This window comes from Bidens hawaiensis, unplaced genomic scaffold, assembly GCF_021521415.1.
Source record: "Bidens hawaiensis isolate Kalapana, Puna unplaced genomic scaffold, B.hawaiensis_p1.1 tig00028501_1, whole genome shotgun sequence".
Classification (NCBI taxonomy): Eukaryota; Viridiplantae; Streptophyta; class Magnoliopsida; order Asterales; family Asteraceae; genus Bidens; species Bidens hawaiensis.
In genome coordinates, this window is record NW_027494662.1 from 230,356 (window position 1) to 247,567 (window position 17,212).

General features: G+C 35.7%; 1 pseudogene across 1 annotated transcript in view; it reads right to left on the reverse strand.

The window, feature by feature from the left end:
- LOC143577276 (disease resistance protein RML1A-like) overlaps positions 1-17,212 on the reverse strand; it is a 31,211-nt pseudogene that overhangs the window by 13,648 nt on the left and 351 nt on the right. Inside the window, exons 2-8 of the transcript XR_013143087.1 lie at positions 14,737-15,840; positions 14,595-14,663; positions 13,578-13,801; positions 12,757-13,500; positions 12,644-12,670; positions 3,491-4,037; positions 3,013-3,110 (exon numbers count right to left, since the gene is read on the reverse strand). The product of XR_013143087.1 is annotated as a disease resistance protein RML1A-like (transcript). The remainder of the gene's footprint in view (positions 1-3,012; positions 3,111-3,490; positions 4,038-12,643; positions 12,671-12,756; positions 13,501-13,577; positions 13,802-14,594; positions 14,664-14,736; positions 15,841-17,212) is intronic.

Sequence of the window (17,212 nt, forward strand, 5' to 3'; positions counted from 1 at the left end):
TAATTAACAAACCATGTCTATGTGGTTATCCATGAGATAGGAGTGACAATTATACAATTCATTGTATTACCTGAACCTGAAGTGTAGTCACACTTTTCTCACATTGATTTTACAGCTAAAGTAATCATGTTTTCATAATCAAATCTTTAAAAATGATTGACATCGTCTGTCCACACTAAAATATTTATTAGTAAAATATGCTCATGACTTGTACTTTCCACTGATTCCCTATGGAGACGACCTTACTTACCCATAATAGTTATAAGTATTTAAGCTTTCTAAATACTTGTTTTTGATTAGAGCACGACATCTACGTCACAAATGCAAAGAAAGTTTTCATCCAGTATAAGGAAATGATATAACTTATGAGAATCTTAAGAAGACCTCAACTTTCTAGGTTTATCCTAAACAGTGATTTAAGATGGTAAGTTAAGAAGCTTATGACCAATTTAGCTTAAAGTTTAGTAAATGGTGGAAGCTTACACTAAGACATGTATAGCTCTATGAGAAAGCGTTGATGAATTCGTTGATACAATGACGTGGTCTTGTTCAAATCATGAGTGTCAAGTGTGTCCTTAATAAAGTTAAACAAACAAAATCCAAATGCAAGAAATGCGGGGGAAGCTAGTTAAGAAGCAACCATGTAGGGGTATGTACAAATGGTAATTAATATGACTTCTCAAACGTGTAAAGAAAGGGAGAACCTTTCCTTACCCAGTCTACAAGTTTTATTATGTTATCCAATAACACTTAAATGTAGGGATGTCCTACATTTAAACTCTAAAGGTTTAGCAATAAGGATTATTGTAATCAAATCTAACATTGAAAGCAAATGACCTTATGGAGTACACAATGGCCATACTGATTTATTCCAATGATTTGACTCGAATGTCAAGTTGTTAAAACTACAATCTTGCTACATGTTAGATATGGCATAATAGAGACATGCTTGCCTTGAAATGAAAATTGTGTTTTTCAAAACACAATCGTTATAACAAGATTCGGGGCGAGTTTGAGATTATAGTCTTAGAAAATAATGATAGGCAATATTAACTTACAAGTTAAGAACACGTCATAACAACTCATCTTAATTTCAATTATCTAGTATTGACTTGGAAATGTCATAGATATATATAGATTTGGATCCAACAACCTGAGGGTTGATGAAAGATGGAGTTGTGGAATGAGAATAAAGCCCGGGAAAAAAGATATATGAAAGAAAACCTAACTTAGTTGACCGGAGATCCTAAGATCTATGTCCAATAGGACAACCTAATTATATATCTAAGGGTAATCCTATGGAGGCATAGCTGATATATAAGTTGACATATATACTAATATATATGTTCATATATACCCCCGTTAATTGTGAAGAGAATTTAATTACTTCCTAGTCCATTCATAACAACAATGACATGCTATGAGGCTAAGCATAACGTATGGTTAATGATTTGTGAAAATCGTCATAACCTTAATGCTTTTAATGATTTACGAATAATCACCTATGTGAAAGAGAAGTGGGGTCGCTTTGAATGAAATTGTGGGGTGCGCAATTCCTAGAGCTTTCACAGATTCAGGCTAGTATTCCAAAACCATAATGGACATGACAATGAGTAGATGTGCCATGCTACGGAGAGTGTTGCGTGAAGTGTATTGTCGTCTACACAAATAGGGGCTTGTTCAAGGAGACCACGTCTACCAATCGCTAAGAGACTAAGTATACTTCTCAAATTAAGGCTCAAAGCTAACTCCTACCTATCCTTCGATACTCAACTTTCGAGGTTCCATTGGATATTTTGTTTATGCTTTGATTGATGTCCATTCATGTGAAAATTGTTGGAAATTTAATAAGGTGAATGGAGATTATATTTATTTAAAACATTAATGAAACTCTACATATGGTGAATTGATGACTAAACTTTTGAGTGGAGTTATCTATGTATGTTAATTAGAGCTCTTATGTCAATTGACTAGATGTTTAATGTCTATATTAAGTCTTTAATTAATTTAAGACTCTTCATCCATCTATGACTCTATGTAATAACTCGTTTTTTTCCTCGCCTCATTTAGAAGAGGGAGAAAACAATTTTTGGACATAGGGTGAACATTTTAACACCCATATGTTTGAGAACTAAAAAGAAAGGGGTACTGATCTCTACTCTAATTCTACCATCATCTTCATTTTTTCCACTTCAACTCTAGAGCACCATCTTACTTAGTGTAACCTTGGGCGTGCAACCTTTTTTTTGGCAGTACAAATTGCTTATGTTGTTGTACCCTGGGAGACAGACATACTCTTTAGTAGAGACCCGAAATATGTTTTAAGGGACCCGTGTTAAACATGAATCCTAAGCCACAACTGTCAACATTAGTTTATTCGTTCTTGTAGCAAAGGTTCATACAAGAAGATGCGAATCAAGTTCCTGTTGAAGACTACACAAAAGATCGTTCAAGAATACACGATTCAAGGAGATTCGTTAAAGACCGAATGTGATGAAGACACAAAAAGAATATACTACTTGAAGACCCAGTAAAGTACTAGCTAAAGACACCGCTTCGAATAAAATTTTGGAAGAGAGAAATTTGTATTTTATACTCATTTCATTTTGTAAACGGTATCGTACTAGAATATTTCCCATTACTAATGAGAGTAACGTTAGCGTTTATTTTATTTTATTTCTAATATAAAAGTGACTCATGCACATATATATTTAAAGCTTTTATTTTCAATTTATAATTTCAAAAATTTGGCAAACTTGCAAAATATTGAAAACCCCTTTAAAAGGCATTCTTGTATTAGTTGAATCAGTAAGATATTTTATGAACTTTTATTTGAGAATTATTCTCAGTGTTTCCTTTATTCTTGCTTCCATTTTGCGTGACCAACCCCTTATGTAAGATATCCTTATGTAAGATATGAAGAATATATTACAACTATTCTGGCCCTTCATCTTATTCATGTAACAATTTGATGCAAAAAAAAAAATGGCATATATTACTGAGCATACTTACCAATTGAGGACCATGGATGATACATCTAATAGTTTTCAACTCTGTAAAGGAAGCATCCAGCTGTTTCGGACGGCCCGTCTTTCTCCATCCTCTTACCTCTGTAACATATAAAAAAATATGTTAAACTCGCTCTATTTTAGGCTTAGATTTAAACACAAACATGAAGAACTAGCTTGAGAAAAAAAAAGGTGTTGCATGGGTCATCATGTCGGCTTGTTGGTGCATTTGGAAGGTGAGAAATGACGCCATTTTCTCCTAAAAGAATTGGTTGGCACACGACGTGGTAAGAACATTAAATATTTGGGGTATCATTGGATATAAAATAGATCGTTGTCTAAGTCTTTGTTTCAGACAAATTGGTGTAATTTCAACTTCTAATGTTGTTTGTTGCTTTGGCCTCTATCAGCTTGCTCGTTGTGCCGTGTTTGAAAGTTTCAGTTCAGAAAATAATAAAGCTTGAGAAGATCAAAGGAGATACCATTGAAGTCAATAGTGTCAACAACTAAAATTCTAAACCAATCGCGTGCCAATCTACCAACCTCCATTAACTCCAAGAAATCACGCCGACAAAGATAGTAAGCTCCTGTGCTTAGTTGAAATCCAGACAAATCTCCTCCCAGAATTTCTGCATGTCCCATGCTATTTTCCAAGGTTTCGTTATCAGAATACACAAGGCTCGCACCACATTCATGCACCTCTAATCCATTCATCACAACAATGGAGACATTAACTATGTATCCGGTATTCAATGTGTTTCCAATTGGCCAATAGCTTAACCATATACATGGTTTTCCAGATTCAGGTTTACCAAAGACATTTGGGTTGTATAGAAAATCAACACCTGTGGTGGTACTAAGTTTACAAAACCATGCATAATCATCACCTGATATTGTATACTTGAAAGTTACATTAATTCCTTTGAGCCACTTATTTTCAGGGCATGAAGGCACCTCAAAGGACAAAGAAGGTAAGTTTGATATATACTTAGGTGTCATGTTTGGATCATTTATATCCGGTAGAGATATGTGTTGGAATACCGTATGCCCGAGACACATAATTAGGTTAATGTGGCTAGTTGTGTTTGATCCAAGTCGGGTCATACCCAATAACGAGTTAGACACACACCAATTATGTATTTGTTAAGATAAGATCTATGAGACAAATACAGAACACGATACATTCAGAAAATCGGGTTTCTGAATACTTACTTGAAAGTGTTAAATAAATTAATTGGTTAATTTATTTATTCAAATAATTATTATTGGAATGATTATTTAACTATGTGTTCTTTTATAAAATGGTTTATAAAAGATGGGGTGTTTATATATTTTATAAAGTATAAAATAAATAATAATAAAAAAAAAAATAAATAAATAAATATATATATTTGGGGCCGGTTTTGGGTGGGCCCCACACCCCAAAGTTTTGGTCAAACTTTGTCATGGTTTGGTGGAGCTTGAGTAATATACACTTGACTAAAATCTAACACCATGTATGAATGATTTGATTATGTGTTGAGTGTGAATATATATATATATTCTAACAAGCAACACAAGGGTTTTTCAAGTAAGATAACCACAAGACTTTCTTTCTTTCTTTGTTCTTGCTTACGGCCAAGATCAAAAGGAGGCTCGGGTCTCGATTATTCGTGTTCAAGCTCCCTAACAAAGTTCGGTGTGTGTTGGAGGCTCGGGGTATCTTCCGTTTGAGGATTTTCCCTTTGAAAGTCTAGCATCAACATCATCATCTTCTTCAACATCAACTACACTCTTAAAAGGTTAAGAATGTAAGTGTTTATAGCTTTGATAGTTTAGTTTTCCCGTATCATTTGATCCTTGCTTCGGGTTTCTAATATATAGATTATTGGTAATCTTATAACATGAATAAATTAGGTTGTTCATGTACACATTTCCTATAAACTTGTAATATATATATATATATATATATATATATATATATATATATATACACATGAATACATATGTTTAGTTTGTTTATATCACGCTTCCGCCTTAATTGTGACTAGTTAAAATGGTTAACTAAGTATAAATATCCATAGAAACCCCAACAAATGGCATCAAGAGCCGGGATACGGGAAACTAAGCTTCGGGTTTTCGGTTTTATATTTTTCCCCTTGAAAGATTTTATACAAAAATTAACATGCATGATTTTTTTGTATTTAATCTTGTTATATTTTTTGGCTTTGTTCAAAAAAAATATATATATATATATAAAACCGAGTAAATGGGCCGAAGCCCAATTCGGGTGATATTGAGCCGAAGCCCACTTGTTTTGGTTAATGGGCTAACCGAAAAAAAAAGGGGGGAGAAAGTTAAATGGGCCGAAGCCCATGAGACTTTCTATTGGGCCGAAGCCCATGTGTTTTGCACATGTGGGCCGAAGCCCATAATCAAATTATTGGGTTGGTATAGGCCCGATAAGGTCAAGGGGTTTTGGAACGGGTTCCTAAGACATAACGGGTTATGTTTGTTAAAACTAGACCGAGCCGTAGACCAAATGGATGTTTGTTGTGATTGTTATTAATTATTCAAAGTTTCGGTTTGTAATAATTAATTAGGGGCAGTTTTGTAATTATTTATTCATATGGGTATGTAATAAATAGATTATTTGTAATATCTTTATTTTATAGAAAAAATGTATTAGGACATTTGTTTTGTAAATTTAAAGAAGATTGCAAAATTGGAAGTTTGGGCCTTATTGGGCCGGGTATGGTGATAATGGGCCTCACAAGCCCATTAAGGGGATTCAAGCCCAAAAGGACCTAAGCCCACCAATTGAGCCCAAATGGAAGCTTATGGAAGCTAAGGCCCAAGTTCAAGCCCAATGGATTACAACGGGGTTGAAGAAGATGCTTGACGCATTTGGATGCGGGATCAAGTGGGAGCTACAACATCCATGTGTCGTGTGTCCCTTAGGATCGGACCTAAGACACACACTTGTTTCGGCTAACAAGTGTGGTCTAACTTAGTGGCTCGTGTCTGGTATAATTGTGTATGCTTGTTAATTGATTGTTTGATTATGTGGTTGTTAGATATTAGGATATCAACTTCGTCACATAGAATTAATTAAAAAAGCATAAAACGGGTTCTAATAATTATCGGTAATTACGTGACACGTAGTTTAATAAAATGGATTTATTAACTAGCCGTCTCACGCCCATAATAAAATGGTTTTATTATAAATTAGAATTTTGAAAATGGTTTCAAAATATCATGTTACTAAATGCATGTTAGAACATGATTTAAAGTTTTACAACTAGAATTATTAAAACTAAAAATCCCTTTTAAAATTAAGGATAACAAGTTAAACACCATCCTTTTGTATAACGCTTAACATATTAGTAAGCTCTTAGTGGGAAAAAGGTCACCTAACCACGTAGAGTAAATTAATATGTTGAGGTAATATTGGCATATAAATGGGAAAAAGGTCACCTAACCGTTTGTATGTTGATATTACAAGTTGATACAAGTAGGACGACTTAAATTAGAACCATGTGAAGAGGGTCACCCAAGCATGGGGTCTAATAGGTGTTGATGGGATAAACATGCCGACACGAAATATGATTTCGAACCGGTCCCATAAACTCTAGAAGTTGCAAAAGGGTTTGCAATTGTTATGAATAACTACCTTGATAAACCGACAATGGGAAAAAGGTCACCTAACCGGAGTCGTGTTTATCGTTGGATTCTAGATTTTAATTATTAATTATATTTGGTATATATAAAAGGGTATTAATAATTAAAATTTGTAAAACACTAAAATGAACTTAATTAAAATTCTGCAGATGGCCGCACACGTCGACGACAACATAATCCCTAACGTCCAAAATGTATCTCTCCGATCTATTCTCGCTAAAGACCGTCTTAACCACAATAACTTTTCGGATTGGTTCCGAAATTTAAGGATTGTTCTAAAACAAGAAAAATTATATCATGTTTTGGAAACACCTATCCCCAACGAACAGGAAGAGGGAAGTGAGGTCGAATACATGAATTGGGTCAAACACACGGAAGATTCCATTCAAGTGTCATGCCTCATGTTGGCGACTATGGTTCCCGAAATCCAAAAGGATTTCGAAAACCATAATGCGTACGACATGATTACTCAACTTAAGGAAATGTTCCTTAAGCAATCGAGGGTTGAAAGGTTCGAAACGGTTCGAGCCTTGCATGCATGTAGAATGGATGATAATCAACCAGTTTCAACTTATGTACTTAAGATGAAAAGTTACATTGATCGCCTCGCCAAGCTCAATTGTCCCATCTCAAAAGAGTTAGCAACGGATTTGATCCTTAACTCTTTGTCGAAAAGGTTCGACACATTCGTGTTAAATTATAACATGAACGGGTGGGACAAAAACATTGGAGAACTTCACTCGATGCTTAAAACAGCCGAGGCGAGTATGGGTAAAAGGGTTTTACCCGTGTTTGCGATCAATGTAGGTGGATCCAAGAATCGATCTCAGCCCAATCCTAAGGCTAAGGTAGCAAAAAGAAAGGGTCCTCCTGTGCATCTTAAGGGTAAGGGCAAATCACCGGTTATGGCAAAGAAACAAAAGGTTGTGGAACCGAGGGGTCATAAGGATGATCCTTGTTTTGGTTGTGGGGAGACCGGACATTGGAAACGCAATTGCCCGGTCTACCTAAAAGAGCTAAGAGACAAGAGGAATGCGGGGCATGCCTCGGGTAATGTCTTTATGATTAATATTGAGCTAAATCTTATTTCTTCTAACACATGGGTATTGGATACCGGATGTGGAACTCATATTTGCAATTGGTTGCAGGGGTTCAAAAGGAATGAAGACTTAAAGAAGGGCGAAGTGAATCTTTTCATGGGCAACGGTGCAAGGGTGCACGTGGTCGCTAGAGGAGACTTCACTTTATCGCTTCCAAGTGGTTTGGAAGTTGTTTTGAGAAATGTTTTGTATGCTCCTAGTTTGACTAGGAACATTATTTTCGTGCACCTTCTTAGACAATGTAACTTTGACTTTAAATTTGTAAAATCAGAAATGCATGTATCATCTAATGGTATCTTTTATTTTAAAGCTGTACCAAACAACGGTATTTATGAATTGGTTCATGATAATACCTCAAATAGCTCATTATATCAAACTTCCACTAAAAGACTCAAAAAGGATTTGAGTGATTCCTACATATGGCATTGTCGTCTTGGACACATAAACAAGAATCGTGTAAATACTCTCCAAAAGAATGGTCTTTTGAAAACAAATGAGTTAGGTTCGTTTGAAGAGTGTGAATCTTGTATTCAAGGCAAGATGACCAAAGAACCTTTTAAAGGTACTAATGAGAGGGCTAAGGACTTGTTAGGTATCATACATACGGATGTATGCGGACATCTCAAGCCCACTAGTAGGAATAGTGAAAGGTACTTCATTACCTTTACCGACGATTTTAGTCGATATGGGTATGTGTATCTAATGAAACACAAATATGAAGCCTTTGAAATGTTCAAGGAATTTCAAAATGAAGTACAAAATCAGCTCGACCGAACAATCAAGGTACTCCGCTCCGATAGAGGAGGCGAATACCTAAGTGATGCTTTTCAATGTCATCTTAGAGATTGTGGAATTATTTCACAGTTCACTCCTCCTGGAACTCCTCAACATAACGGAGTATCCGAGAGGAGAAATAGAACACTGTTGGACATGGTTCGATCAATGATGGCACGAAGCTCACTACCGCCATCATTTTGGGGATATGCGCTACTTACAGCGGCTCGTATTTTGAATATGGCCCCGACCAAAAAGGTGGATCGAATACCCTATGAAGTGTGGCATGGAAAGGTTCCATCCTTTTTATATTTAAGGGTATGGGGATGCATAGTTTATGTTAAACGTGACACCCCAAATAAGCTTGAGGCTCGATCCATCAGGTGTATCTTCATAGGATACCCAAAGGATGATATAGGATATATATTCTATGATCCTAGTGAACAAAAAGTGTTTATTTCACGCAAAGGATACTTCTTAGAAACTAAGTTCCTTATGGAAGGACCTAGTGAAAAGAGAGTGGAACTTGAAGAGGTTCAAGAATCACTGGATGATACACAGTTGGTCGATACTAGTTTTCAACACGAGGATGTTGAAGGTGATCAAATGGTTGATCATACACACGTTGCTCGCAGATCTAGTAGGATTAGTCGACCTCCCAAGAAATATGGATTTCTCGTGGATGATTGCTACTTGGTCGATTCGGATGAACCGATCTCCTACAAAGATGCTATGTCACAACCTGATTGTGACAAGTGGCCTGAAGCCATGAGCGCCGAGATGCAATCCATGCACGATAACCAAGTTTGGGAATTGGTTAATCGTCCACTTAACTCCAAAATGGTTGGATGTAAGTGGGTCTTCAAGAAGAAGACCGATATGCATGGAAATTTAGATACTTACAAAGCACGACTTGTGGCAAAAGGTTTCACGCAAACTCAAGGGATTGATTATGATGAAACCTTCTCGCCGGTCGCGATGCTTAAGTCGATCAGGATATTATTTGCCATTGCAGCTCATTTTGATTATGAGATATGGCAAATGGATGTCAAGACCGCTTTTCTTAATGGATATCTTGAGGAAGATGTCCATATGGTTCAGCCTGAAGGTTTTGTTGATCCATCTAATCCTGATAAAGTATGTAAGTTAAGGAAATCAATCTACGGGTTGAAACAAGCATCACGGATGTGGAATCATCGTTTTAATGAAGAAATCAAAGCGTTTGGTTTCGTCCAAAACGGTGATGAGGCGTGTGTGTATAAATGGGCTAGTGGGAGTATAATCATGTTCCTTATTTTGTATGTCGATGATATACTTTTATTTGGAAATGATATACCAAGTATGGAGAGCGTTAAAGCGTGGTTAAGTAGTCGTTTCTCAATTAAGGATCTTGGAGAAGCGACATATATCTTGGGAATAAAGGTCTATAGGGATAGACAAAGGAAATTGATCGGACTCAATCAAAGTGCGTACATTGATAAAATCCTGAAAAGGTTCAGGATGGAAAACTCTAAGAAAGGTTTGGTACCTATTCCTAGAGGAACCGTGTTAAGCTCATCCCAAAGTCCTAGCTCTACGGAAGAGCAAGATAGGATGAAGCATGTTCCTTATGCTTCGGCAATAGGATCTATTATGTATGCAATGATGTGCACCAGACCGGACGTCTCGTATGCTTTAAGCATAACGAGTAGATACCAGCACAACCCAGGTGACAGTCATTGGATGGCTGTCAAGAATATATTAAAATACCTTAGAAGGACTAAGGATATGTTTTTAATATATGGGTCTGGTGAGGAGGAACTCGTCGTAAAGGGTTACGTGGATGCGAGTTTCCAAACTGACCGAGATGATTCTCGGTCACAGTCGGGATATGTCTTCATTTTGAATGGAGGCGCTGTCTCTTGGAAGAGTTCGAAGCAGGATGTTGTCGCGTTATCCACTACAGAATCTGAGTACATCGCCGCTTCAATGGCAGCCCAAGAGGCTGCATGGATGAAAAAGTTCATCATGGATCTAGGGATTATCTCTACCATTCAAGAGCCCCTAGAGATATTCTGTGACAATGAGGGTGCTATTGCACAGATCAAGGAGCCTCGTGCTCATCAGAGAACGAGGCACATTGAGCGCAGATTCAACTACATAAGGGATGAAGTTGAAAAGGGAAAGATATGTATTCATAAAGTTCATACCGATCGAAATATTGCGGACCCACTCACGAAGCTCCTCGATAGGCCAAAGCATGAGGGTCATGTTTGTGCATTAGGACTTCGGTATTCTAGTGAGTGGATTTAATATGTATTTAGTGTTTGTATAAGAATGAATGTAATGGGTATCTCATGAAAATTAATTATGTTTTAATTATTCAATGAGTTATGTTCTATATTTCATGTTTAATCCATGAATGACTTATGTTGTTCTAAACGTCCGTAGTCGATCATACTTGTGGGAACAAGTATGAAGGTAAGACTATTATGAACCCGGATTGGTTGATATTCATGTGATGAATATAGGGCATAGGTTTGCCACCAAGGTTCATAGATATTTGTGGGATACAAATATTGGACATGATCCGCTCTCAAGGATCACTGCATGGAGTTAGTGCAACTGATCATAAGTAATCCTTGAGTAAAGGCGAGTATCATTGTGTCCTTTGACCTGAGATGCATATTGGATCTGGTTTTTCATCAAGTCTGATAACTTGACTCTCTTCTTTGTTATTTCGGTAACACGATGACGTGTAAGAAAGAGCTCAGATATCATATGAGATGTCAACGAGGATGTATGCAGTCAAGATGGGATTTGTTCCTCTTATGTGTTGAGAGTTTAGATGTCTAAGGCCTGTTAAGTTAAATCATTGAGAGAATGATCACTCTGTGTCTCTTCGATTTGACAGGACATCTAGTAACAAAGGGATGTAGTGATAAGACTTACCTATATCATATCAAGTATGGACTTGAAGGGGATGATGTTATTGAATGGCACTTAGTCAAACACACTAGGGGTGGTGACCTGTTGTTAGGCGGTATTCACCATTAGCATTAACATCTTATGAGTCACGAGCAAGTGGGAGATTGTTGGAATACCGTATGCCCGAGACACATAATTAGGTTAATGTGGCTAGTTGTGTTTGATCCAAGTCGGGGTCATACCCAATAACGAGTTAGACACACACCAATTATGTATTTGTTAAGATAAGATCTACGAGACAAATACAGAACACGATACATTCAGAAAATCGGGTTTCTGAATACTTACTTGAAAGTGTTAAATAAATTAATTGGTTAATTTATTTATTCAAATAATTATTATTGGAATGATTATTTAACTATGTGTTCTTTTATAAAATGGTTTATAAAAGATGGGGTGTTTATATATTTTATAAAGTATAAAATAAATAATAATAAAAAAAAAAATAAATAAATAAATATATATATTTGGGGCCGGTTTTGGGTGGGCCCCACACCCCAAAGTTTTGGTCAAACTTTGTCATGGTTTGGTGGAGCTTGAGTAATATACACTTGACTAAAATCTAACACCATGTATGAATGATTTGATTATGTGTTGAGTGTGAATATATATATATATTCTAACAAGCAACACAAGGGTTTTTCAAGTAAGATAACCACAAGACTTTCTTTCTTTCTTTGTTCTTGCTTACGGCCAAGATCAAAAGGAGGCTCGGGTCTCGATTATTCGTGTTCAAGCTCCCTAACAAAGTTCGGTGTGTGTTGGAGGCTCGGGGTATCTTCCGTTTGAGGATTTTCCCTTTGAAAGTCTAGCATCAACATCATCATCTTCTTCAACATCAACTACACTCTTAAAAGGTTAAGAATGTAAGTGTTTATAGCTTTGATAGTTTAGTTTTCCCGTATCATTTGATCCTTTCTTCGGGTTTCTAATATATAGATTATTGGTAATCTTATAACATGAATAAATTAGGTTGTTCATGTACACATTTCCTATAAACTTGTAATATATATATATATATATATATACACATGAATACATATGTTTAGTTTGTTTATATCACGCTTCCGCCTTAATTGTGACTAGTTAAAATGGTTAACTAAGTATAAATATCCATAGAAACCCCAACAATATGCTCATTATATCGAACTCGTACAACATCTGTGCCACATAAACAAAAGGGTTCAGTTATTCAAAGTTATTAGTTTGGACATATTGATGATGTATTTAAGAGAGAAACAATGAACCTGAATATGCCATCTTCTGCCTACCATGAGCTCATCGTCACCAACAAGGCACACCTCGTGATTTTGATATTCTTTTAGCCATTCCATGTGTCCCAAATCAGTTTCTTCTAGTTGAGCTATTGGTACCAGTTTTATGTAGTCTTCAATTTCATATAAATTAATACAACCTTCATAACCAAACTCTTGCAAAGGGAATCTATTTGAATGGAAAGTTATTTTCTCAAGTGACTCACAATAATATATATACAATTCTGCAAGTGTACTAGGGAGGTATAGAAGGGATTTGCGTCTAGAGCAAAAACTCAGGTCAAGCACCCGAAGGTTTTCGAGATGACTATAACAAGGCAAGGATTCAAATAGACTGTTGCATAGATTCAAGTATTCCAAATATGGTTGAGCACTGAAACTCAAAGGAAACGAGTCAATTGATTCAATATTGCAATCTTTGAGGAATAATCGATGTAACGAATATGGCAAGGAAAATGTAGGTTGTTTTGTGACAACTCCACTAGAAGAAGAAGAAGCTACTAACATATTTATTTGGTCTCTATTGCATAGGTTTTTACACCCTGTCATGTTTAATAATGTAAGACTTGGAAGGTCTCCTATGGTTTTACAAACATTAACCAAACTGTAACAGTTCCAAAGAATTAACATCTCGAGACAGGGGATATTGAAGACGTTGCGGATATCAGACAGGTTATGTGAGTCTTTAAGATTAAGAATATGCAATGACCTGAGAACCTGTTGCATAAGTTATAATATTTTAGCACGTTGTGGTTTCAAAAAGATCGTTAAAGAAGAAACAAAAAAGAAGATACCGTAGGGGGTTCAAATACTTTCAAGTTGCTATAGCTCATATCAATTGCCACCAAGTTTACCATGCATAAATCAAAGGGTATGGTTGTTAAATGGAATCCATGCCAACATAGCCATCTTAAATTTTCAGAAAATGCTCATATGATCCACCGAGTTCCGTAAAATCTATCTGAAGCAATTTTAGATTATCCATAGTTTTAAGGGCGTTTGTTTTGAATTTTGATGACTGCAAGTTTAACATGAGGAGAGTTTGTTAGGTTTTAAGTGCACATGCAGGTCAGTTTAGGCTTATAAACGAACTAAATGTTCAGTGAGAATTTCGTTTAAGTAATACATGTACAAATATCAACAATTTTTTTTGGTTCATTTAGTTGAACGAGCATAAACACATGCTTCATTTGATCATTTATGTTGGTTCATATTTATTTGTTTAAATATTCACTTAATTTTTCAGGGCCATTATAATTTAATCTAGTTTATGAAATTAGATATCATCAATTACATTTTAGGGAAGCTTTAATATTTTTTTAGGCCCAGTAGATTGATGTATGTTCACTTATGTTTGCTCTTATACATTCTTGAACTGTTCATTTGACATGTTAATGAACAAACATAAACGAATACAAACATGTCCATTTTTTTAACTAACAAACATGAACAAGAAAACCCCATTTGTTTAATTGTTCATGTTCAATCGTTCGTTTGTTTAAAGTTAAATGAACGAACATCAACATGCTTCATTCGGTACGTTTATAAGCCTGCATGCCATGTGTCCTGAGGTGCATTTTAGGACCTGTTTTAACAACCCAGATTTTTCTGATATGGGGCATATATATGTCATGTCACTTATTTAACATTTAACATGTAATGAGAAATTCATTACTCGCACCAATAGAACTTGCACTATAATTTGTAGCACAAGCAAGTCTGTTCACCTTTTCCATCTTTCTTTTTTTTAATTTTTAATCTAATAAAAATCAAGAAAACTATAGTCAAAAGCCAAAATCAGAGCCTATTACCTTGAGTGCAAGATTATCATCCGTCAACATTTTCATGTCTAGCGTGAGACCTTCCACCCTTCTTGACCCCTAAAAAAATATATGAAACTATAGAAACTTGGACGAAAGTGATTAGAGGACACAACAGGAAAAAAAAACTCACATCTCCTTTTCTGAGTATCTTATAAGAGTCATCACTATTCCAGACTCTACTACGCTCTGCAGGGAATGACGATTCTTGGCGAACTATGTTTTTCCCCATCTCTTGAAGCAAGCTATGCATCATAAGCTTTTTGTTTGGTGAAACAAAAATAAGACATCTGTTAATTAAGGTTTCGATCCCACATATAGCTGAGTAGTCAGGCTCCATATCTTTACCACATAATCTATGTCTTTTCCGACAAAGAAACACGCAATGTGCAAAAACAACTCTTTTACGGAGTTGTTAGGCAATGACATGTAGCTTCTTATGAGCACACCTTGAATTCGAAAATCCATACTTGTTCTCAATAATTTGAAGTGACTTTTCCAATAAATGGTGGTATCTTTGTGGGACAAAGATGAGCCCAACACTTCAAGAGCAAGTGGGTTCCCTCCACAATAATCTAGTGCATCTTGTACAAGAAACTTAACCCCATATTTCAAAACATCAACTTTGGATCCAAATGCATGTTGACTTAAAAGCTCTAATGATTCATCATTATCCAATAGTCTCATTTGATACTTATGAGAGCTACAACATGAGAAATTAAACCAGTTATCTGGATTTCCTCTAGTTGTAATTATAATCTTGCTTTGTGCATTAATTTTCCCGGTTCCAAGTAAAGCAATTAACTGACTCCGTTCAACAATGTCATCAAGAACAATGAGTGCTTTATTCGTTTGCAACACTTCCTTAATCATACACGTACCTCGAGAAATACCTGGTATTTTTCTCTTCTTCCCACCTAATATATCTTTAAGAAGTTGTTTCTGCAATTCAAGTAAATCATTGTATGTTTTACATCTACTACCAATGTCTTCAACAAAACTCACATATTCAAAAGTTCTCCGATGTAAATTGTATATATATTTCGCAAGAGTTGTCTTGCCACTTCCACCCATACCATAAATTGCTAAAAACTCAAGATTTGGTTGATCTAACCAGAACCTGATCGCCTTATAACGTGTGCTCATCCCTATTGTATTGAGTGGTAAATGAACTTCTTTCTGATCTAGCCTGTTGTACACTGTATCAACAATTTCCTTCAAAGTCCTTGTTTCATGCCTGCAAGAGAACAAATTAGCTCATGGGGTGACCTTTAGATATTCTTTAGTATATTGATTATATGGTTTTTTACAATCACATGTTTATTCCCTGGTAATCTACGCCAAATACATAATTTTCATTAGTTATAAAAAATGACCTAGAGGCGTACGTTGATTGTATTTATTATTCAGGTTTTGGGTATAGTGATACGAACCTAATCGTTAATCAAATGATCCAAAGAAAATAGATAGAGGCCAGATTAGAAATCATAGATTTTTGGAAGTGACTTTAATTTTTCAAATCATATTTTTTATTCATAATCATATAGTCTTACAATCCAACAACTAACCACTAACCCAAGACTCACATCTACTAATTTAACCTAAATAACCATAAAATAAACTAGAAATGTGCTTGGGTGGGGTTATCTGGACTGTTTTGTGTATTATTGTATCCGATAACGAATCTGTATCACATCGGGTTCGGGTTGTTAGATTATAAGGTTTGACAGGTCGGGTAGTTCAAGTTTGGACATAGATGTTAATTTTAAGATTTTTTGGTTCTACACTTTTGGTCTGAAAGATTCCAACTCATGTTGTTTAGAAACTTAATATACAAAGATAAAAACATAACCAACGTTGATGTGTATTCACGAATTATTGATAGCATGTCAAAAGCTGAACGGACGTAGTTTGTATTGTAGGGCCAATATTCTATATTAGTTTTAGGATTGTGTATGTCTTTATATTTGCTTAGAGTCGGTGTAATACGTACCTCAGTACGTTTATTTTGTATCATGTTATGTAAACTTGGAGAAATTGGGGACCCTATATAAATGGTCACTTAACCCATTTCTCCACAACCAACCTTTGTGAATAAACCCTTTTTAATTTATTATCCAAGTTACTTACAAACTCTCTCAACTCCCTTTCTTTCCTCCTAACTTTCGGCTCCACCATACCCACACACAAGATCCGAGATCTCGGTCTAGCTAGTTGTTTCCGCTAACTAGTTGTGAGGTTGATCCAAGAGCGACTAGTACTTAGTTTGTTTTGTTGTTTGATCCGGTCACGGGACCTACAAATTGGTATCAGAGCTTTCGGGCTCTACTAGTTGTAGATGTTGGGCCACAACCTTGGATTTTGGTCTTGTTCGTGAAAAGACGGAATTTTGGTGAAAATAAGTGATTTTCGGGTTTTTGTGTTCTTAAAGTTTAAGAATTTTTGGTTGTTCTTGTTCAAGGGGATGCTAATTTTGTGTAAAAGTTGATATTTTTTGGTGTTTGAAATCTCAAGAATAGTGTTGGTGTGGTTGCATGTGAAGAATAATGTCAAAAGATGTGTTTTGCAAGTATTTGAATGTTTGAGAATTGTGACATGAAAGTGAGTTG